Consider the following 25,702-nt stretch of genomic DNA (forward strand, 5'->3'; position numbering starts at 1 on the left):
GTGAGAACCCTAGATAGTTCATTTGGCTCATTCCTTAACTACAGTGGAAAGAAGTGAATTCATTTGCTTCTTCAAAGAAAGACAAATAAATTTTGCATGGTCCTCTGTTGACATGCTAGGTTTATATCCAAATCTAATCCTTCATCATCCCAACGTTTCTTTGGATGCCAAGCCCATTAAAAATAAATTTGGGAAAATGCATCCTTACATAGCATTATTGGTCAAAATAGAATTGGAGAAATTGCTTTGTACCAACTTTGTCAAGCCATTGGCCTATGCATTATGGATATAAAATATTATACCTATCTAAAAGAAAGACGACAATATTAAAATCTACATTGACTTTCATTATGTCAATAAAGCATGTCCCAAAGATGATTTCCCCCTTCCAAACTTTGACACAATTATGGACTTAACAATAGGACATTCCATGTTATCCCTTATGGATGGTTTTTTGGGATATAACCAAATCAAAATAGCGCTAGAGGACCAAGAGAAAATAGCCTTTACTTGTGCATGGGGCATGTTTTGTTGTAATGTCATGCCCTTTGTACTCAAGAATGCAAGAGCTACATATCAATGGGCCATGACCACCATTTTCCATGACATGATGCACACCATTATGGAAGACTATGTAGGTGACCTTCTTTCCAAATTTGATACCTAGGAGAATCATTATCCTATCCTAGATAAGATATTCACACACTTAGAAGCTTTCAAAGTTAGGTTAAACCCTAAGAAATGTGCTTTTGGCATGCGATCCAGAAAGCTCCTAGGGTATATTGTCTCTGCCAAAGGAATCAAGGTTGATCCTAAAAAGGTACAAGCCATTATCAACATGCAACCTCCTAATAACCTAAGCTAGCTATGCTTCCTAAAGGGGAGACTTTAGTCAACTCACTACTTCATATCTCAGCTAGCAGGATTAAGTGTCTTTCACTCATCTCCTTCACACAGATATAGTTTTCAAATTAGACAATCAATATCAAATGGCCTTTGATCTTCTCAAGAACTATTTGATGAATCCCCCTATTTTCGTACCTTCAATCTCACACAAACCACTATTACTTTATATCTTTCTATTAGATAAATCAATAGGACCCCTTGTGGTACAAGAAAATGATCAAGGCAAGGAAAGAGCTATCTACTACATCAGTCACACCCTAGTTAATTATGAGCTAAATTACACCTTTATTGAAAAAGCTTTCTTGGCAGTAGATTTTTCTTCACAAAATAAATGTCACTATCTTCTGACATACAAAGCTAAGTTCATATCCAAAATTGAACCTCTCAAATATCTTCTCAGCAAAATAGCATTAATAAGCAGATTGGCCAAATGGGTGATGATCTGAAGTGAGTTTAACATTGAGTACATTGATAGGAAAGCTATATAAGGACAAGCTATTGTAGATCAATTGGAAGATGCGCCCATAGAGAGCTCAAACCTTATCCTAGTAGGCTTTCTAGACATGCATATCCTCTAGACAAAACCGATCACATGGAAATTCTACTTTGATGGTTCCTATATGCATCATGGTTAAGGTATTAGCATATTTTTCATCATGCCTCTAGGCATCAACATCCCCAAATATTACAAACTACTCTTCTACTACACAAATAATATGGTATAATATGAAGCACTAGTTTTGGGTCTAAAGCTAGCTTTAGAATGGAAGTTAACAACACTCAAAGTCTATCAAGATTCTCAACTAGTCATTAATCAAGCTAAAGACATGTATAAAACCAAAGATGAGAAATTGTTACCTTACAAGCACATGGTTGATACAATTAAGGCATGCTTTATTCACATTACTTTTGAAAAAAAACCCAAAGAAAACAATAGGGAAATGGATGCCATGGCTCCCCTTGCCTCCTTACTTCAACTACTAGATCAAAATGAATGATATGGGTTCTTCATAGAAGAGGTGGTTCAACCCATGTTTACTCAACCTGAATCCCCCATTATTTGTCACTTAGACACCCCTAACTCCCTTTGGTATGACTCCATTACCACCTACCTCTATGATAACATTATCCCTTTCAACCTCTCACAAACCAAAAATGTAACTTCATCTGATAGAGCTCATGTTACAATCCAGTAGCTGACATGGTATATTGGAAAGTTCCCAATGATACTTTATTTAGATATCTTGAAAAGGAAAAGTCTAGGGTTTCCCTACAAAAAGTTCATGCAGGTATTTGTGGGTCACATTCTAGTGGATTCATATTAGCAAAAAAAATTATCAAAATGGGCTATTTTTGGCCAATTGTGGAAATAGATTCTATTGACTATAAAAAATTGTAAAATGTGTCAAATCCATGGAAATATTATTCATGCACCAACACAAGAACTCAACCCATTGGCCACACCATGGCCTTTCTATTAGTGAGTTTTTGATTGGATTGGTGCAATCCATCCACCTTCATCTAGTGGACATAAATGGATCATCACCACAATTGAATATTTCACCAAGTGGGTCGAAGAAACACCACTCATAGACTCTACTAGAAAATAAATCTCTTCATTCATACTAAACCATATCATTTTTTAGTTTGGCATACCTCATGCCATCTTAATAGATAATGCCTTGTATTTTAGAAATTAAATGGTTGACAAGTTATGTGAAAAATTTCACATTATATGCCATTCATCATCAATCTACTATTGCCAAGGCAATGGCCAAGTAGAGACCACCAACAAGAATATCATCAACATTCTCAAGAGAATCATCAATGATACCAGAAGAGATTTCCATTTATAGCTATATAGGACAAGTGTTCAAATTCCTATAGGCACCACACCCTTCTCCTTGGTCTATGATAGTAAAGCCATTCTTCCTTTAGAAGTTGAGATCTTGTCTTTGAGTGTCACCCTCCGTGATATCCTATCAAATGAAGACTATAGAGTGGTTCATTTAGAGAAGCTAGAACTCTTAGAAGCTCATTAGCATACAACATACAGGCATCTCAAAGTGTATCATAATAGGTTTTCTAGACACTACAACAAAAAGGTCAAACCCCATGTCTTTCAAATTAGAGTCTTAGTCGTCCAGGAAAACCCTAAGAATCTGATAGCTAGGGAAAAGAAAGGAAAATGGGAGGCCAATTGGATTGGTTCTTACATTATAAAAAAATCCTTTGAGACCTAAACCTACAGACTTTCAAATTGTGATGGAGAAGAAATAACAGAACCCATCAACAATATCCATCTCAAGTGATTCTATTTCTAAAGCTTTCAGGAAGCACCTCATTATTGAAAAAATAAAAAAAAACATCAAATAACCAAAAAATATATAAAAAAAGGATCTGGTATAAAAGGATTGAGAAATACCACCTTTGGTTTAAAAGGTGTGAGAGGTAATACCTTTGGACTTCCCTAAACTTCACAAATGTGTCAGTGTGAAAATACAACAAGACATGGCTCAAACAACCCTTTTTGTGATAAATTTTACTTGTTTGTGGCCTTTTCAGTTCATATCACTACACTACCTAGCACACTTGAGTTAATTTTACTCATACCCAATTTAGAAACACTTGTGGGTTACAGTTCAATGGTTTCTTGGCATTAGAAATAGTTTGTAGTAGTAGAGACAGCCAACAAAACAACAACAAAGGGAAGATATGCAACTCAGTGGAAACATGGAGTCTAATTATGTTCTAAGATATCATATGCATGAATTATAAGAAATTTAGTGCACATCTCAAATATCTTCCATGGCCAATAGTTCCCAACATCCATTTTAGCCTTCATAAAATCCATTCGAAGTCCCAAAAATTGTTTTTGCCTCCATTGTCTCAAATATAGCTCTCTAAATCCACTTTTAGCCTTCACAACCCACTTTTGGTCTCCTTGACTCTTTATGTGTTCCAATATGCCATGATTATCTCCATGTTCCAACAAATCTCTCACATCCTCCTTCAATAAAAAAAGTCATGAAGTTGTCAAAAAAATTCAACAATTGTCAAAAAAAAACATTCAAAAAATGGTCCAAAATTGTCAAAAACATTAAAAAATATAAAAAATCATGAAAAATAGTCAAAAAATCTCAAAAATATCATAAACAACCCAAAACTTAGGCCAAACAATAACAACCTCATTCCATTTTGCATGAATTATTTTTGTATTTTTCAATTTGATGATCCATTGATTTCATGTCAAGCTGGTGTTTATCTATAATTGTTGCTCCTTCGGGAAAAGTTTACATACCTCGACCAATTTTATATGCAATCAATGGTGAGGCCCACTATATTAAAAAATATTTAAATATTTTATGGCATATTTTATTGCCCTATTACCTTCCAAAAAAAACAATAAAAAAGTGCATCCATTAATTAAGAGGTACATAGTTATGTCTTGAAACATCTCTCTAAGCTTTGGAAAATCTGGCATAATGCGGATAATGGAAATAGTTCTATCGGTGTCCCTTTTCTTTCTTCCTATTAAGAACAACTCTCGATGGATTTTCATTCTTATTTATCTTTCAGAGACCATGATTGATCTAGCATCCTTCAACAAATATATTAGTTCTATCTTAAACGGTCCTTACAATTTCATGATTCATCTTTACAACTTCATAGCATGTTGGTAATCCAGAAACCATTTAGATTTTTGTAGATATCCATCGACACTCCAACAATGGCACTAAATAAGTAAGCATACATTTGAGAGACCACAATGGCCTCCCACACCTTTTCAAGTCTCCAAACACCTTTTTTAGGGCCCCACAACACCTTTTTCAAGGCCCCGTTCATGCCTTTTTAGGCTGAAACACCTTTTTTAGGGTCCTGTTAATGCCGTTTAAAGGCCTTAGTATCACCTTTTATAGGCCCTAGTGTCACCATTTTCAAGGCACCTCTAGCACCTTTTGTGACCATCAACACCTCCTATAGATCGAAAAGCCTTTTTATAGGCATTGTGAGTCTTTGTCTCAGCACACACCTTTTTCAAGGCCCCATTCATGCCTTTTCAGGCTGAAACACCTTTTTTAGGGCTCTGTTAATGCCTTTTTAAGGCCTTAGTATTGCCTTTTCAAGGCCCTAGCGTCACCATTTTCAAAGCACCTCTAGCACCTTTTGTGGCTATCAACACCTCCTATAGATCCAAAAGCCTTTTTATAAGCATTGTGAGTCTTTGTCTTAGCACACACCTAGACAAAAATCCCACATTTTGCCCTAAGCTTGTTTATAAAGGGGATCAACATATTTAGAATTGTGCTTATCAATTTGTGGTTTAACACTTCCTACTTTTTTTTACTCCTTGCATATTGCTGCTCTCAACATGTCACATAAGTTTGTACTCAACCTTTATTGAGAGCCTACATCAACATTTGGTTCCCACACATAAGTGAAGGTCAATATTCCTTTAAATATCCCATTGTTCCCACTTTTATGGATATTGAGAACATTCCATATATTCCCAAAAATTTTAAAACATCAAAATATTCCCAAAAATGCCAAAAACATCCTAATATTTAAAAACAAACACCAAAAACATCCAAAACATATCAACAAAATATCAAAAATAGAAATGACAATGTTTATGCAATGTTTTCAATCACATTGTTCATTAACATGAGCAAGTGTCACCCTTTCGCTTGCCAAAAAAATGACAAATGTTTTTTCTATTATGAAGACAACAACAATATTACATTCAAAACAACATCTGGAGGATCATTTATCCTAGCATCCCTTAGGGTGACAATAGGATAGGATGCCTAACTAGGGCCATTTCCCCAAACCTAGTCCCAAAAGATGAGGCCCCTGGCATCAATCCCTATTGCAACCAAACAACATCCATGGGTATCAAAAACCTCCCACTACACGATTGCACATTCAACAATTACATGAATTATTTGTCCACAAACTGGGACTCCTATCACTTCTCATTGGGGATTGACTAATAATAAAGCTCCATATAATAGGCAACTTCCCACTATACTTTCACAGTCTGTTGCATATCCATGAACACATTATCCACCAACTTATTTATACCTGGCACAATGATTGCTCATTGAGACACATCTTGCTCTTGTGGCATCTAATTAGTCACCATTCTCTAGTTCTCCACATCCACTTTCACTTCATTCCACCACTTTTGCAACTGCCTCACCTTTGACTTGCTAGCTACTAATCGCTCTTGCAACTACATTGTCATGGTGTTCAATTTTTCCATCATCTCCTTAAAAGATTTTGACTACACCTACAATAACATTAGTACATTTTGTGCATTTTCCAAACCTTGTTGTGTCATTTTTAGTGACTCTTGTAACCTCTATGCTCGTGCTTTCTTAGCCCAAATTCCTAATTCATTTCCTTCTACCCATGACTATTCCATGTGCAGTCCTACTTCCAACAACAACACTTGAGCTCATTCTGAATTCACCACCACCTAAAGCAGCCTCTCTTCTATTTGTGTTCCATCCCCATCAAATTTCTCCATAAACCCCAAGAAAAATGTGACTTGCTACTCCACATTTTCTGCTTGGACTCTCTTCATGGCCATCATTTTTCGTAAATCCTCCACTTCGCTTGTCATTTGAGACCTTCCCTCCACCTTTGGTTGTGGCTCCACCATGCTCTACCCACCTTTCTCTTTTTTTGACCTTTCTCCTAGGATTTTGAGGCTAATCAATTGACTTGTTGTAGTTGTCACCTCACCACACTGACATCTTCTACCACTCTCTAAGTGTTTCTGATGATCTTCTCTAGAGATTCTATCTCTTCCATGTCTATCATTGCTTCTAACATGATCTTCATCACCCTAGGGGACTACTCTCTACCTATGTCATCAAATCATCACCTAGTACCACCTGCAAGCCTACTGCACTATGCTCCTTGATAACATCATCAATACTAAAAAAGGAGTTTCTTACACCCTAACTTTTGAGCCCCAAGGATGCATCTTGTTGGAAATAATCAAGACTAGCTAGGTTACTGAGAGGGGAGGGGTGAATCAGGAACCTCAAAAAATTTAAATCAATTTACTACTTAATCCATTCATCTAATCTACTATATGCATGAGAAAGATAAACATTTATAACACATGAACATAGAATTTTGGTGATCCAGAAACCTTCCAAATAGAAAGTAAAAATAGGGTGGGGATGATACCCACAAAACTTCACTATTGTAGTATAAAGTTGGCCTATTAGAGCTTACATTGATCACTTTTGATGATCTACCCTAGTAAGAGTAATTTGGACTGCTAGATCCACCTTGTTAGAGGATTTACAAACATACAATGAAGCATGCACTCTATTAGGAGATTTATACAGAGACTGTTAAGTCTACCTTGTTAAAGCATTTACAAAATTGATTCACCCATTAGGATGAAATAGTGGATCTACTTACAACTTGATTGTTGATTAGATCCTTGAAGTACAGATCACCTCTTGTGATTGATGAATCTTTACTGCTCCTTGTAGACCTTGCTGAATACACTGCTCTGCTGTTGATTCACATTTTTCCCTTCTCAAAGAAATAAATGTCCATTCCTTGATACAAACACACACATTGAAAATGATATAATACATTAAATATATACCATTCCAATAATTACAATTGCAAGGTTGGCCAAAACACAAGCGAATAAAATATTACTGAGTCAGCCAAACAGTAGAAAACTCGTGTTCTTCAAGCTGACTTGGTGACCTTCTGATACTCAGCATCTAATGCATTACTTGACATCATCATGTACTTGGTAGAAGTAGAAGCTTAGTCCATAATAATCACATAATTTAGCTTGGAAATTGGTAACCATTGGAGACTCGGTAGATATAGTGTCACTTGGTAAAAACTGAATCCTTTGTTTACCTTGCTTTCACTCGGTAAACACTACACATCCATCACTCGATAAAAACTAGCTTCCATCACACAAACTGATGACTCTGTAAACACTATGAAAATGAATGAGCACTGTAGGCTTGGTAGACACTACTGGACTACACACTCACTCGGTAGCTTTAGGAATGCTCGATGTGAACTGCTCAAGTGATGAACCTACAAGGTAACCACTGAATGCTCAGTATACACTTGTAGACGCTAAAAAATGGTTCACATCTATGACTTCATTACTTATTCATACTAATTTGTCCCATTTTCTCACTCTACTAACTTTGATCTTTTGGCCAGATTGACCATATCTCATTATTTGTATCCTTCATCACGTCAATTTCATATCAACTCAAAACCATTTCAAATCAATTTGGAATCACCTCAAATCAACTCATAATCATTTGAAATCAGTCCTAATCAACCCAAAACATATCAAACATCCCAAATCAATCATCATTTGTCCAACTCCTAGGTATTGTTGTGGCTTTTAGTGCCTTGGAAATCTATCAACCTATCAATCTTATCAATCTAACCTTATTACTATCGTGGCTCTCAGTGCTAGGTCAAACTATCATTCATGTCATCAAATCTTTGAAATTGTTGAGGCTTTCAATGTAAGATCATGGCCTCATCAACCATTTTAATAACATTGACAATGTTCGTCGATGTTATTATGATCAAACCTTATCAATCAATTTTGATCTTGTAGCATTTACAATGTTGGTTAAATGTTACATATCAACCAATTCATGTCATGTGTCCTTGGCATGTTATCAATTTCGATCTATCAATCAATTTGACCATGGCTTTGGTCTATCTATCATCTTATTCCATATCCATCATCATTACATTTTCATCAAATGATACTGTCGCATTCATTTAATCAATTTGGCCAATCATTTACTAATTCTCTCTATAGGATTAAATAACCCATAATTTAATTCTATTATTCTTCCTAATTATCATCCTCAATTAATTAATCTTATTAATTAATTGATTCATTATCTACAAACCATGGAAAATCTTAATTTCCCAAGTTCCATTTTCCATCATTAATTCCATTTTCTACTAATTCTTATTTTGTGGAAGAAAGGGATTTTTAATTCGGATATTCCATAAAATATTGCATCATCATGACACTTGGATATGACACCTCGTGGATTCTCCTTCGACACTTGGCTAAAACTTCTCATAATAAAAAATTCTTATTCTCTTACGCATGTCTCTATTTGGCTTCTTTGTCATAGATTCTTGGCTTTAAGTGGGTTGAGGTGTCTTATGACGCGTCATAGATTCTCTTCCACATTTAGCCATATTTGACTTTAATGTGTCATAGAATCTTACAATTGTCATATTTTTTCATATGTGTCATGTATTCTCAAAGGAATCTCTTGTCACATCACACATCTATGGGTGACAAATCCAATGCCCTCACTTTGAGTGCTGATTATAAAATGGACACTCTTTCTCTCATTTCAGGTCTTCTTGAAGTTTTGGAAACCTTTAGGTCCTAATTTCTTTTAGATTTCTCATTCCATCTCTCACATTCAAATCACAACTTCAAGTATTCTCATGGCATTATCCACATCATAGACTTTTGCTTCAATTTTGTGTGCACTATAGGCAACTTTGGAGCTACAATCATTTGGAGAAGAAAGAAGGACATGGGAGCTACAAATGAAAAGGGGGTTTCTATTGCTTTCTTTATTAGTTTGGCTTTCATGGTAGACTAGTGGGTGCTAATATATGATTATTGAGTTTTGTGATTTGCTCATAGTATGTTATGCATTTAACCCATTTTCTGGTCCTACATTTGGTGAATCTGATGTGAACATGCATATCTAACTTGGGTTTTCTTATTTTGTGCTTGTAGGTGCAAGGAAGGAGCTCACTTGGAAGGGTATAATGATTATCTGCTCTTCCTTTTAACACCTAGATTAATTAGGGGGTCTAGTAAAATGCTTATGTGCTCTTGTTTCATGCATTCTATTAGCTTGTTGTCCTAGGGTACACTCTGCTCTGTGAGGGCGCACTTGGGACCCCTGGGAGCATTTTTAGGAGTTTAGAAGCCAAAAAAACCCCATTCTGCTGTTTCTAACTTACCAATAGCACCCAACTAGGCCCCAACTATGTCATTGACATAGTCTGCACTGTTTGGGTGCACTTGGGAGTGTAGCTTTGAAAATTTTAGTTTCTGGGTCTTGTCTAGGCACCATTTCCCCACACTTTGCACTTGACTTCCCAACTGCACCCAACTGGTCCCCAACTACATCATTGACATAGTCTGCACTGTCTGGGCACACTTGGGAGTGTTTTGAGCCATTTTGGCATTCTAGGGAGCAATCTTCTCTGTCAGAGCACACCCGGGTTCACAGTAAGCATATGCATCAATCAGAATCTACATCTAAGGTTCCTATCACTCTCTAGGACATAGATTAGGTGATTTTGTGTTATTGATGGTCTATTTACAGCATGTGGTGATCGTTGGATGAAGATGTGATCATAAGAAACTACTAATATGTGCTTTGCAGGATGTTGACGAAGACTTTGTGTGTCTTTCCAAACTATGTGTGTGGATTTCCTAGATTAGATAACATTTTGTTTGGTGCTTAAAATGAACCTTTTTCTTTTTTGCTTGGCGTGACTACAATGTTAAATCCCTAGGAGTTGCATTGGACGTATCCTATCCCCTTGCCATTCGTGGATCTTGGGTGTAAGAGAAATCCATGTAACTTCTATAGGAGGCTTGCCTTGGACCAAGATACTCGATATTGGGTATGCTAGGGGATGACCTCAGAGCAGTAATAGGCCAAAGCTAGGTCAACGTTCTAGCTGCTATATAAAATTTGATTATGGTGAAAGCCGTATCGTTGATATTGCTATGTGATAGCTCTCCTCTAGTTCCCTTGTGGTGCGTCAAACCCCGGTTCTCAGAGCTAGGAGACCTTCTGTGGAAGTTTATGATTCACTTGCTGAATGGAATGCCCTTACTAAAAACTTTGTTTTAGTAGCCAAAATCCTTTCTATCCATAGGCTCAAGGTGTCACTCATGCCCGTGAAGACATCCTACATTCTCGCAGTCCTTTGTAGAGGCAACAGTCCCTTGGGAAGTCATGCACCTTGGGAAGCGGATCTTGGTAGCCCTGAGAAGTGAGTGCACTATAAGGGGGAGCCTATGGTGCAAAGATCCTAGGTTTTCTGCTCTAGATAAGCATGGCTGAACTTTTGTTCAAGTAGGAATTTAGTGGATACAGTCCTAAAAGCCTAGGTTGTGGTGTGTTTGTTAACTTTTAACAACAACTATTCTTGTCTTAATGTGTCTTGCATGTGTGTAAAACATAATCAAGATAAAAGCTAAACTTTTAAATTTACACCTTGGATATCATTTGAACTTGTCAAAACATCACACATTGCCAAAAAATTTCAACCTTTATCAAACTTTGCAAACTTTGGTTTAACACACTCAAACCTTGAAAAACATGGTGACTTGTGCTCTTAAATGTGCTTGGCAAAACACAGATCTCACACTTGCATAGACTTCACTTGAATTCACCCTAGTATAGGCCTTATTCATGCAACATATAGACTTCATATTGAACCTTTTAGTCCTCATTTAGTACCTATTACCTTTCATGTTGCATCCTTGAAGGTTTAGTTTACCTCCCTTAGTCTATTGCATTCCTATCTCAAAATCAACACTTTGCATTCACCACATTGCATCTTTGCATACCTATTCATCATATTGAATACTTTAACCCTCATTCTAGGTGTCCTAACCATCATTTTGAGCATTCATACTAGTCTTAACACTATCCCCTACTATTGGCCTCTCTGTAACATCAATCCTGAAATCATAGGTTCCAAAATTGCCTTAGTTTCAGCCCAGTTTACCAACTGCGCCCAAAAACTACCAACTGCACCCAACTGGGCCCCAACTGCATCATTGACATATTTTACACTATTTGGGCACACTTGGTGGTCCTAAGATCTATTTTTTGTTTCTAGATAACATTTTGGGGCTTCAATAGTGTCCTCAGGTACCTAGTTAGCTCCCCTTGCACTAGCTTGCCCAGATCTGCATTCTACATCACCTAGTCTTTGTCACCTTCACTTAAGACATCATTATGTAGGTCATAACTTTTTTTTTCATCTCACAACCCGTCTTGACATCAACCCCATCATCTTAGCTTCCTGGCATATCAGTTTGGCAACCATACCTCTCAGAATCAGCAAACCTTCATTCTGACTTACCAACTGTGCCCAGAAACTACCAACTGCGCCCAAACTAGCTCCAAGTGTGTCAATGAAATATTTGGTACTATTAGGGTGCACTTTTCACTATTAAGGAACACTTGGGTACCTGCATGACCATTTTGGGCCTCCGAACTGCACTTTAGGACCCCAAAAATGCATCTAGGAGCCTCTACACCTCCCCATTTTGCACTTGACCCAAAACCGCATCTTGCACCCAAAATCCAGTTTTTCATTATGGAAATTGTCCATATCACATATCCCTTCAGCATTACCACCATTTTGAGTCCTTGAAACATAATTTTGAACCCCCAACACCTTTGAATTTAGTCAAAAATCTAGACAAAGTATGAGTCTTAGAGTATCTCCTCATGTTGACGGATAATGGATCTTGACTAGAATTTTTTATCTTTTCTTATCATTTTCTTGGGTCAAAATCTGTCTATGTCTTGATAGATTTGACCTTTTCATCTTTACCAATTTGATCTTTTCGTCTTTTATCAATTTTTGGTCAAGATCCAAAGTCCTTTATCACAAGGTTAAACTCCTAGGCAAAATACTTTCTAAAGGTTTTACCTAAATTCAAAACTTTCCCTTTACCCTTGTCATAGCATAATCATATCCCTAGCATCCCCAAACATCATTTTGACTTACCCTAGTTGTATATCCCCTTCATCTTGCATGGTCCAAACCTTAGCATCATTCTCACTACCAAACCCTATTAGATTATCCATCAACCAAATTGCCTTCTTGATCATTTACCCTCATTTTGCATATCCTAAATGTCATTATCAACCCTTGGAAACCATCCTTTGCATAGTCTACCTTGCGTACACCTACCTTTAGTTTCATTACCAAATCCAAAACATAACCCTAACCTTCATTTGCATACCCTCAAAACATCACCTTGCATTTTGCATTTGCATAACATCCCTAGGACATTTGCACTTTGCACATCAAAACCATAATTCATTTAGCATTTCCTCACATTGCATAACATCCCTAAACACTTAAAAAATCCCAAAAACACTCATATCTTGCATACCCACCACTCTAAATCACCCAAAACACTCAAAAATTCCATTGCATTTGCACTCTTAGGTATCATGCCAGCACTTACTAGGACACAATCAGCTCAAAGACCCGAGGAACTCTATCAACCTTTGTTTTCTGAGGCACAAGCACAACCAAAACCTCGTCCAAGATAGAAAAAGAGCAAGAAAACCCAACAAACCTTTGACAAAGACCAAATCGAGGCATCACAACCATTAGTAGTAGACCCCTTGAACATGTATCTGCAAGATCCTCATAATCAAGCTATGGCACAACAAACCTTGAACAATGCACCTACCATGATATTTCCTCCAAACACTTCCCCCACACATGGGATGGTTCAATGGAGTCCTGACTTTGACCCTATATTTGTGCCAATACCACCAGAAGGAAGAAGTGTACCAACCACACCCGAAGATGAACAATCACATTCCTTTGAATTCAGCCAACCTAACACATCAAACATACGACAAGGTACTGTACACCTAAGTGATGACTCTGACACTAATTATGGCATCATTGATGAAGAAATGGCTAGGGCATGTCAAGACAAAAGTTTTCGCAAGAACTTCAAACATTTGGTAGCCCAAGAAATTGTCAAATTTAACCCAAACTTGGAAGGTCCTAAGTCCAAACATCAAACCAAAACAACTATTGAAAACATACAACCCATGATAAATTTGGACTTAGACAAGGGAAAACAACCTATGGAGTTTTCAAACACAATAATGGCACCTATAAGATCCCATCAAGAGTCAACTATCAAAATCCTCCAAAGTACATTTGAACACATCAATGTTAACCCCTTATTCGATGAAATACATGTTGAAGTTGAGGAAAGCCAACTCTGAAGATGCCAAGATCACCTACATGCGAAACCTGTCAAAGAGAAGCCATAGAAGGGAAGAGCATGGAGCACGGGCAAAAAACCCTAAACGGACATGAGAGCCATCATAATGCAAACACAAGAAGAAATGTATTTACAATAAGAAATGATGTTATGATTTGATTGTTATTTGATAAAAATACAATGAGAGAGAGCCCGAATATAAAGAGCTCATGGAATCTTGTAGAACAAGCTGGAAGGAGGTAGAAGATAAGATTGACAACTCAACACATATCCACAAAAAGTGGAATATGCTAAAAAAGGAGCAAACTCTCGAGTTGTCAACAACTAACCACTACATGCATTAAATACAAAAGTATTAAATAAATGCATGACCTAAGTAAGCTTAAGCAATATAATAAATAATTAGATATTAATTATTTACTCTAACACCCCCCCCTTAAGTGCAACTTAGGGAAATGCCTTAAGCTCACAAAACAAAGATGAAATGCATAATGGGTCCTGACAACGAGGCCATGTTAGGTACCCAAGTACAATGCAAGAAAATGCAACCTCTATAAGCAGGGAAAGAGAGAAAACCGCATGGGAAAAACCCTCCCCCAAAAAGAGGTAAGAACCCAGTGAAGAGCTGAAGAAGTCTCCAACTAGGGAAATTGTCCCCTAAAACAGGAACAAGGAATGATCATGAAGAAGCAGCATCATTGAACCATGAAGAAGCTGCAAAACTGTCAAACTACTGATCTGAAGAACCTCCATGGAAGAAGAAGGCACGAACCGAGCATGTCTATATGGTAGATGATCCATCTCACCAAAATGCATAGGTAGCTAGCCACTGTAATCGCCTTGTATATAGGATCAACCACTGAATACAGTGTGCACACAATCGAACCATCGAACCACGGATGCATTAGAACACAGCATAACCACCCCTTAATGTAGACAGGGTGTGATGACAGGCAATTGAGAAGGTGAGCCAAAATCTCCTGCAAACGAACCAAGAACGAGGAGAGAGGAAAAGAGGTACAGACACCGATAAAGACACGGTCTAACTAACTCTTCATGGGGCTAATTTCATGGAAGGGACACTCACTTGACAAAGGGAGAATGCCTAAAACAGCAAACAAATAATCCCCCCCATGGTGCTTTATGAAATAGTGCAAGTACAACTAACTCAAAACAACGTTCATGATCCCCGGAATGCAAAAGTGACACTTTATCTCAATGTGAAATAGAAAAGTGCTTCAAAATGATAGCTACAATGATCAAAACTGAAAAAGAGCTGAACCAAAAGAAAGTACAGACGAAAAGAAATCAAACCATGCCAGGAAAATGATCCTCGGGCCTAAAACAGTCAAAATATCCAACATATAGCTAAAATGCCAAAACTATGATAGAAAGAGAAGATGCCAAAAACTAAGGAAAATGACTTCATTTATGAAAAGATGAGAAAACCAGCTTTCCAAAAATATAAAGTTTTCCAGAAACAGACATGGGACGCAAAAGATATGCATGCCGGAGTCAAAAACAGGACTTCAGACTTCAATAGAAAAAACAAGCAATAAAAATGCATCAAAACCAAAAAATACTTGTACCAAAATCTCCGTCTTGGAACCAGCTTTCTAGCACTTCTTTCGGATTGGAAAAATACCTCCGTATGCAAAAGTTATGGCCAAAAAACCACAAGTAGGTCCAAAAGTGAATCAGGAGAGGTGCATGCAAGGATGGATGATGCATGATGACATAATGCTGATGTCAGCATACCATGAGATTAAAATTGACGGCCCATCAGCCGTCGCTGCAAAAAAGCCACGTTGCAGCCACGTAGCGGTGCCACGTGGTAGACAGGCTGACGTGGCAGGGGCCACGTGGCAATGTGCCACGTGGAACCCGTGCCACATGTCAGGCGCGGACTGGTTGAAATCCCACGTGGGCGGTGACTATAGCTGGTGACTTAGTAGAGAGGAGGAGGTGGCCGCAGTCAGAGCGGAGGTGGCAGAACCGAGAATCGCCGCCGGAGGAGGTGGCCGTAGGGCGACGGCCGGGAGGCGGCCAGGCCACGGCAGAGCGTGGACGGTGCTGCCTGCTCCGACCGCTGCAGGCTGCGCGCAGGTGGCACAGCGGCGGTGCACCCCAAAATTTTTTTTTTTTGTTTTTCTCAAGCCGTGCATTCGTACGATCCGTACGGCAGCGACCCTGGACGCCTCAAAAAATTGCCAAAATTGCCCTGTGTCCAAAAATGAAAAGCTTTATATGAATCCTGACTGCAAACGGCCTTTTGGATCCATTGGTGATGTCCGTTTGGGCTGAAAATACTCTGAAAATTTGCTGACCCCCTGATTTGAAGAAAAAATACACAAACAAACTAGGGTTTGTGACTTCAAATCATGGCTTCAAAATTCTTCAACAAAGCTGCAGCATGAAGGCTTTGATACCATGTTGAAGTTGAGGAAAGCCAACTCTGAAGATGCCAAGATCACCTGCATGCGAAACCTGTCAAAGAGAAGCCATAGAAGGGAAGAGCATGGAGCACGAGCAAAAAACCCTAAACGGACATGAGAGCCATCATAATGCAAACACAAGAAGAAATGTATTTACAATAAGAAATGATGTTATGATTTGATTGTTATTTGATAAAAATACAATGAGAGAGAGCCCGAATATAAAGAGCTCATGGAAGCTTGTAGAACAAGCTGGAAGGAGGTAGAAGATAAGATTGACAACTCAACACATATCCACAAAAAGTGGAATATGCTAAAAATGAGCAAACTCCCGAGTTGTCAACAACTAACCACTACATGCATTAAATACAAAAGTATTAAATAAATGCATGACCTAAGTAAGCTTAAGCAATAGAATAAATAATTAGATATTAATTATTTACTCTAACAATACCACTATCCCTAAACACCCCAAAAGGACATTAAGACTTGATTTTAGTCACATGATGCAATAACAAGATGCACCTAAAGAGACTTGTGCTCTAGGAATGCCAAACATACCTTCTTTGGAGGCAAATCAACAAAGTACATCTTTGCTCCTAACTTTACCAAGTGTTATGACATCAAACACTATAGAGCCTCTCATAAGTACAACATGTGAAACATCAAGTGTAACTATCTCTATGGACACACAAAGGAAAATTCTTATTGAAAGTACACCCATTCCCAATAGAAACTCATCTTATCGTCAAGTTAATATGATGTCACAAGTGGGAACATCTAAAACACAAAGGTACCAAAACAACAATACAAACATGACATTCAATTCTCAAGGACTTAGTCAACCCCCACAACAACAACAACCTACAATGGTACAAGGACTCAACACTTCCAAGGCACAACCAAGTCTACATCTGGTTAACACACATCCCACATATCAACAACAACATCAAACAAAACAACATCAAACACAACAACAACAACTACAAGTGGGGCAAACATCCAACATTCCTAATACGCAATACCATGTGAACCCACTTGACTTACACACAATTTATCAACAATAATTTCAGCAGCAATTCCAACAACAACAAATGATGTTTGCTAAACAAAAAGAGCAACTCAAGAAATAGTTGGAATACCAAAGATGCCTTGAGAAACAAATCGCATACCAGCAACATTTGTTACAACAACAACATGTGCCACAACAACCTCAATAGATACCTCTGCAACAACAAGCACGCACATGGTCTCACATACAACCAATAGAGGTATCCCAACAACAACCACAACACATGGCACAACAAAAACACATGGTATAACAATCGCAGTCAATCCCACAACAAGTGCAACATCAAATACCACAACAAGTTCCCCAACAAAAAGGACCTTTCTGTCTTTGAGGTGCCAACATACCTGCACCACCTAGTGACACTTCATCAGACTCATCAGACACAGAAATATCAAAACCAAGTAGACATAGTTCTCGCCACAGCGAACGGTCTACTCACAGACACAAAAGACTTGAAGGAAATACCATCATACAAAACCTCAATGAAGAACTATTACAACAATTCAAACAACTTTCCAAACAAGTCAAGGCATTGGGAGTCCAAAAGAAACAGGCTCTATATATAGAAAGGGACCTACGTCCTAACCCATTCGATAAAAGTTTGTATATGCTTCCATTCCCAAGACACTTTGAGGCTCCAAGGTTATAAAAATATCGAGGAAAATGAAACCCTGTTGATCACATCTAAGAATTTTGTGCTTCATGTACTAAACTCAGTGATGAGCCCACTTACCTTATGAGATTGTTCCCTTGTTCTCTAGGTGAGCCTGCAATTGAATGGTACTCCAAACTTCTTGGTAATATCAAATCTTGGTCAGAGCTAGTAGACAATTTTATCTCCCACTTTGCCTTTAACATTACAAATGAGGTGACACTTTCTAATTTGTGCTCGACTAAACAGAAGATGGGAGAATCATTCATCACATTCTTACTACGTTGGAGAAGCTTAGTTAGTCAATGCTCACTAGACATTCCTGAAGAACAACAAGTAAACTTGTGCATTGAAAACTTAGTCCCGGACTTAATGTATGAACTTAAAATCAAGAGCCCAAGCACCATTTCTAAACTAATGAAAAAAGGGGCTAGTATTGAAGATGCTCTTATCCATAAGGGAATCCTCAAGACAAAAAAGGACAATACCAATACCAAATTGTCTAATGACAAGCCAAAATTTTTCTCCAAAAACAAGAACATGACTAATGATGGCATTGTGGATGCTTGAATAATTAGCACAACACAACCTTAATTGAATTTGAAAGGCACAAACCCCACAAATTCACAAACTCCTAATCAAACAACACCTCAACAATAGAAAACTGAGACTTCCACACAAGACAAAAGACATCCTAGAACCAAGGATAGAAAATTCACACCATTGGGGATACCTCTTGAGACTGCATTGCAATAGTTAGTCAGTAATAACTTCCTATAATTACCCCCAATCAAAGATGAACTAGTAACTAAAGCAGATTGGTGGGATGACAAAAAGTATTGTGATTACCATTGCACCAAAGGACACAAGACTTCATCATGCTTCCAATTGAAACATGCAATACATGACCTTATTGATGATGGTGTAATCACAGTTGATCCATCACTATTAGCATCCAACTCTGATCACACTATTTTCAAAGATCCTTTGGGTAATCATGACAAAGAGAAACCCTCAAGTTCAAACTCAAACTCACAAGGTAATGTGAATTACACACGCACCAGCTATGACTACACCATCAATTGCTTTAATGAGTCTGACTTCTACGTATCCACATTCACATTGAAGGCTGAAGACCCTCATTGTGTTGTCACTACATAGCAAGATCACCCTACCTGGAGTCCCATCTTGACCTACTGCTTCTACTAGACCTACACCCCCAAGTAGACCTACTGTTCCTACTTCATCTGATTATAGCCTTGTTGAACAACTCGAAAAAACCCCTGCACAAATATCCATTTTGGACCTACTGCGTGTATCTCCTTACCATCAAAAGATCTTGGATCAAGCCCTTAAAGAGTCAATAGTCCTAGATAACATTGATGTTGCCCAGTTCCAAGCCATGGTTGGGAACCTATCTGCGTCACAACATATCACTTTTTCACCCTGAGATATTCCTAAGGACAAACCTAACCATAATGATCCCCTTTATCTCGAAGTCTTCATCCATAATGCCAAAGTCAGATGTGTCTTAATAGATGGAGGAGCAGGACTGAACATTTGTACTCTTAATGTTGTCAACAATTTGGGTTATTTTGAAGATGATGTAGATCCCTCTCGAAGAATCACAATAAAAGCTTATGATGACAATGAATGCTTCTCTAAGGGCATCATCACATTACCTATTAGAGTTGGTCAAACTATTGAAGATACATTGTTCCATGTCCTAGATATAGAAATGAATTGCAACATGATACTAGGACGTCCTTGGCTTCATGCTATGAAAGCAGTCCCTTCTACATATCATCAATGTCTGAAGTTTTCCTATCACAATGTAGAGGTTACCATCCCCAGTGATCTAGATCCTTTCTAGTTTTGTGCTAATCTAAGAGATGCTACTGCATACCAAATCCCAACAAATAATGAAGCACAACCCAAAAATTCCTCTAAGTATGTGGATGCTGATATACTGCTCAGTAAAGCCAAGGAAAAGATGAAGATTGAAGACAATGGGTGTGGAGAGTACTTTATGTCTCAAGTCTCTCACATTAGGGAATAGCCACTTTCTCCCATCAGTACAAAGAATTATACTTCTATCAATGGAAATACATCTGTATGTATTGAGAAAACAAAAGAAGAACGAGAACCCACTTTGATATCTCCTAGCAAGTATGGACTTAGGTTTACCATCATGCAAAAACAAGGTTATGATGGCTATAGTGGTCTTGGATCTCAAAAAAAAGGAATCATGGGACCTATCACTACAGAAGGACAACCTCCTAGTTTGGGGCTTGGATTTAAACCATTACGAATAGGTCCTCCTAGTACTATGGTACCTACGTGTAAGACTATGGATGTTTTGAACGATGAAAAGGCATCTGAGAATATCCCACATGAAACCAACAATCCCCTAGCCTCTGAGCATAACCCCAATGACCCAGTTGAATCAGTTACCCATATATCTACCTTCAACCAAAGCCCATTCAACACTGATGATGAAATCTCCTCAAGTTATCCTAAAATCGATTCGACAATGATGACACTCTTATAATAGAATTTGAAGGCATTATGACTGAAGATCATAAAGAAGCGATTTCTCCTAAAGAGAACACATTGGCATATTTTGGGGAGCCAACTCCACTTTCTAGTTACAAAGTAAAAAGAGAAAAAGATAGCAAGCATAGGTCTCTTGGTGAAAATCAAAAAGCACCATCAGACCATAAAAAATCAAAAGCTAAGTAGCTCCCAATGATACAAAATGAAAAATATGATGCCATGAATATTAGTGTTCCAGTGTTCAACATGCCACAAAGTCTTTTGGAGCTCTTTCAATCAACATTCATATGGAAGGTCATTGGTCTCAAACCTCCCAACCCTCCCTTATATCCCTTTGTTTATCCCCAAATCTAGCTACCTAATTTGTCCTATAACCAAAATTAGTCCTTTATCCAACAAGCCTTTTCCTATGTCATCATCAGTGACATCCCACATGACATTTCTATTGACCCAATTATCCTTAGATTCCTTGATTCACAAGAGATAGACATTGTATTACATATGGTACACGATGGTATCTCTCAAGGCCTTTCTAGTGGTTTGATTTTAGCTACAGACTCGAAACACATCCTCCCTAATTATGGTCAGTCATGGATCCAGAGCTCATCAGCTAGCAGCACCAACAACAGATATCTTCTCAACATTTGTTAGTGACATTGTTGATTTCATCTAAAATTCCTAAAAAAATATCAAAAAAATAGTAAAAAGTCATGAAAAAAGAAAAGAAAAAAGTGAAAAAAAAAGTCATGAAAAAATGGATGCCTTGATGAAAACTTGACAAATAGGCATCTTGGCATGAAAATTTGAGTCAAGAGAAAAATTTTGTCCAAAAGTGAAAACCTGGCAAATAGGCGCTTTGGGCAAGTTACATGGTGAAAACTTGGCAAATAGGCACTTTAGGCAAGTACCATGGTGAAAACCTGGCAAACAGGTGCCATGTGTAATCAGTGTTGCTCCTCCATCTATCAGGATTCCATCTAGTCTTTTCCCCCTCCATCATTCCTCGATCATATCCTTCATATTGCAAGACATCCTTGGTCCCTTATCATGGCTCACGAACTGGTTAATGTCCTTTGCTACCTTGCCTAAGCATCACCAGTCTGCACACACACTCTGCCATTGGCCTTTGTACATAGTTTGTGTCTTGTCTGGGGGCATATTACCTACATGGTGCATGAGTTTGAATTTGAACTAGGGGCATATCCCTAAGTGCTTTCTATCCATTGGACCTACTACATAATGGATTGGAGCTAACATGTGTATATGCTTATACGATCCTAAAAAAATCCCTAAAAATCATAAAATGTCTTGAAAAAATCACTAAAACTCACATAATGTCCTGAAAAAATCCTAAACATTCAAATACGGTCTTGAAAAAATCACTAAAAATCACATAATGTCCTAAAAAAATCCTAAACATTCAAATACGATCCTGAAAAAATCACTAAAAAACATCAAATATCCTCAAAAACCCTAAACATCACAAAACCCATCAAAAATTTGCAATAAACCTTGAACATACTCACTGTGGATAAGCACCCCTTTTGTGTAAACACTTGCACATTGCAGACTAAAACCCAAAGCACTACACTTCAATGCCAATCACACTATCCGGGCAATGTGAACCAACAATCAATCCAACAAATCATTATGAAACTATCAATTGAATCCACAACCAGAACTATCACATTATCAACATTTCAAACACTATCTACACACCTAAAAACATTAACAAGTACATAATAATGGACAAGAATAGCTGTTGGCTTATGCTATTTAGTGAGTGATTTTTTTTTGCTTTGTTTTTCTTTGATCATGTTCCTATGCCACTCGATGATATAAAACTAATCTATGAGACTGGCCGGGATGGTTCATGGTCATCTTTTTCCATTTTTGTTTATTATAATGTACCTTTGAGAGTCTATGGCCAGGATGGTTCATGGTACAATGTACCAAATTAAACCTTTTTTTTGATGAATTCCCTCATGTTATGAAATCTTTCAATCATTTTGGGCATGCACACAAAGTTTTGGGGCATTCCAAGTCCAATCGGGCTGATTCTAGGCTCCAGAGCCTTTTAGGGCACAATTTGCACTTTCAAGGCATAGTTGGGGTTCCCAACTATGTCATTGATGCACTTGGTCATGCCAACTACACCATTGATGCACTTGGTAGAGTTTGGGCGCACTTGTGGACCTAGGTTATCTAGAATTGCTCCCGGAACCCCTAGGTTGCACTCCAGAGGCCATAACTTTTGCATTTCATCTCCAATTTATGAACCGTCAGTTGCATTGACTCATATCTTTCTTGTGAACAAAATGAGCTATCATTTTCATTATTTGGTCACTATATGGAGTTTTAATCCTTGCAATTACTCTTGGGCTCCTAGTTACCCCCCATCATGTTGATTTTGGCCCCCAGAGCCTTCTCGGGCACTTTTTTGCACTTTCTGAGACCACTTGGGCTTCTGAAGTGCATCATTGATGCACTTGGTACTGTCATGGCGCACTTGGGCTTACCAAGTACATACATGACACACTTGGTTGAGTTTTGGGTGCAGTTGGGGACCTAGGATACCTAGAACTGCTCCCGGAGCCCCTATGTTGCACTCTGGAGCCCATAACTTTTGCGTTTTAACTCAGCTTTGCAATCCGTAAATTGCATTGGATTTGTATCTTTTTTTTGAAAAAAATGAGATATCATTTTCATCATTTTGTGTTTTTCTTAAGTGTTAACCCATGCAATCACTCTCGGGCTCTCGATTGACCCTGTTTTGTACTCTAGACCTCATAATTTTCACATCTTAGCTCTGATTGGTGATCCATCAATTGCTATGGTTTTTTCTTCTTGTTTTTCATAAATTGAATTATCATATTCTCATCTTAGTAAATTTCTTGAGGGGGCACCCATATATATCACCCCTATTGGGGCATGTTGTGGCTTTCTCATAAGTTATTCTTTGATACAATGCTCTAAATCACATTTTATCAAAGAGGGGTAAAATGTAGATGCTCAAAAATGGTTCACATATATGACTTCATCACTTATTCATACTAATTTTTCCCATTTTCTCACTCTACTAACTTTGATCTTTTGGCCAGATTGACCATATCTCATCATTTGTATCCTTCTTCACATCAATTTCATATCAACTCAAAACCATTTCAAATCAACTTGGAATCACCCCAAATCAACTTGGAATCATTCGAAATCAGTCCTAATCAACCCAAAACATATCAAACATCCCAAATCAATCATCATTTGTCTAACTCCTAGGTATTGTTGTGGCTTTCAGTGCCTTGGAAATCTATCAACCTATCAATCTTATCAATCTGACCTTAGTACTGTCATGGCTCTCAGTGCTAGGTCAAACTATCATTCATGTCATCAAATCTTTGACATTGTTGAGGCTTTCAATGTTAGATCATGGCATCATCAACCATTTTAATAACATTGACAATGTTCATTGATGTTATTATGATCAAACCTTATCAATCAATTTCAATCTTGTAGCATTTACAATGTCAGTTAAATGTTACATATCAACCAATTCATGTCATGTGTCCTTGGAATGTTATCAATTTCAATCTATCAATCAATTTGACCATGGATTTGGTATATCTATCATCATCTTATTCCATATCCATCATCGTTACATTTTCATCAAAGGATACTGTCGCATTCATTTAATCAATTTGGCCAATCATTTACTAATTCTCTCTATAGGATTAAATAACCCGTAATTTAATTCTATTATTCTTCCTAATTATCATCCTCAATTAATTAATCTTATTAATTAATTGATTCATTATCTACAAACCATGGAAATTCTTAATTTCCCAAGTTCCATTTTCCATCATTAATTCCATTTTCTACTAATTCTTATTTTGTGGAATAAAGGGATTTTTAATTTGGATATTCCATAAAATATTGCATCATCATGACACTTGGATATGACACCTCGTGGATTTTCCTTCGACACTTGGCTAAGACTTCTCATAATCAAAAATTCTTATTCTCTTACGCATGTCTCTATTTGGCTTCTTTGTCATAGATTCTTGGCTTTAAGTGGGTTGAGGTGTCTTATGACACATCATAGATTCTCTTCCACATTTAGCCATGTTTGACTTTCATGTGTCATAGAATCTTACAATTGGCATATTTTGTCATATGTGTCATGGATTCTCAAAGGAATCTCTTGCCACATCGCACATCTATGGGTGACAAATCCAATGCCCTCACTTTGAGTGTTGATTATAAAATGGACACTCTTTCTCTCATTTCGGGTCTTCTTGAAGTTTTGGAAGCCTTTAGGTCCTAATTTCTTTTAGATTTCTCATTCCATCTCTCACATTCAAATCACAACTTCAAGTATTCTCATGGCATTATCAACATCATAGACTTTTGCTTCAATTTTGTGTGCACTATAGGCAACTTTGGAGCTACAATCATTTGGAGAAGAAAGAAGGACATGAGAGCTACAAAAGAAAAGGGGATTTCTATTGCTTTCTTTATTAGTTTGGCTTTCATGGTAGACTAGTGGGTGCTAATATATGATTATTGAGTTTTGTGATTTTCTCATAGTATGTTATGCATTTAACCCATTTTATGGTCCTACAACACTGTAGACTGAGTGATGAGCTCATTAATCATTCAAAATAAAATAAGTGTTGTCACTAATGAAAAATACAATATAATGCCAACAATCTCCCTATTTGGCATTAGTGACAAAAAATAAACTTATGAGCCAAACTTTGTTTACACTGACATACTGGATTTGATTTTTCAAAATTGATCTTTGTAAACCTACCATATATACATTTCTTACATGTCTTTACATATCTCCCCCATACATATGGCATGGTATATACATAGCTTATCACTATACATATATCAATCTATTATATTCTCCCTTATTTTCTCCATTGTCTCTTACTCCCCTTGACTTTTACTATATCTTTCTCCCCCTTTTTTTGACAATAATGCCAAAGGTAATCATA

The sequence above is a fragment of the Cupressus sempervirens genome, chromosome 4 (genome assembly GCF_028749045.1).
Source record: "Cupressus sempervirens isolate cs-2001-9-10 chromosome 4, ASM2874904v1, whole genome shotgun sequence".
Lineage (NCBI taxonomy): Eukaryota > Viridiplantae > Streptophyta > Pinopsida > Cupressales > Cupressaceae > Cupressus > Cupressus sempervirens.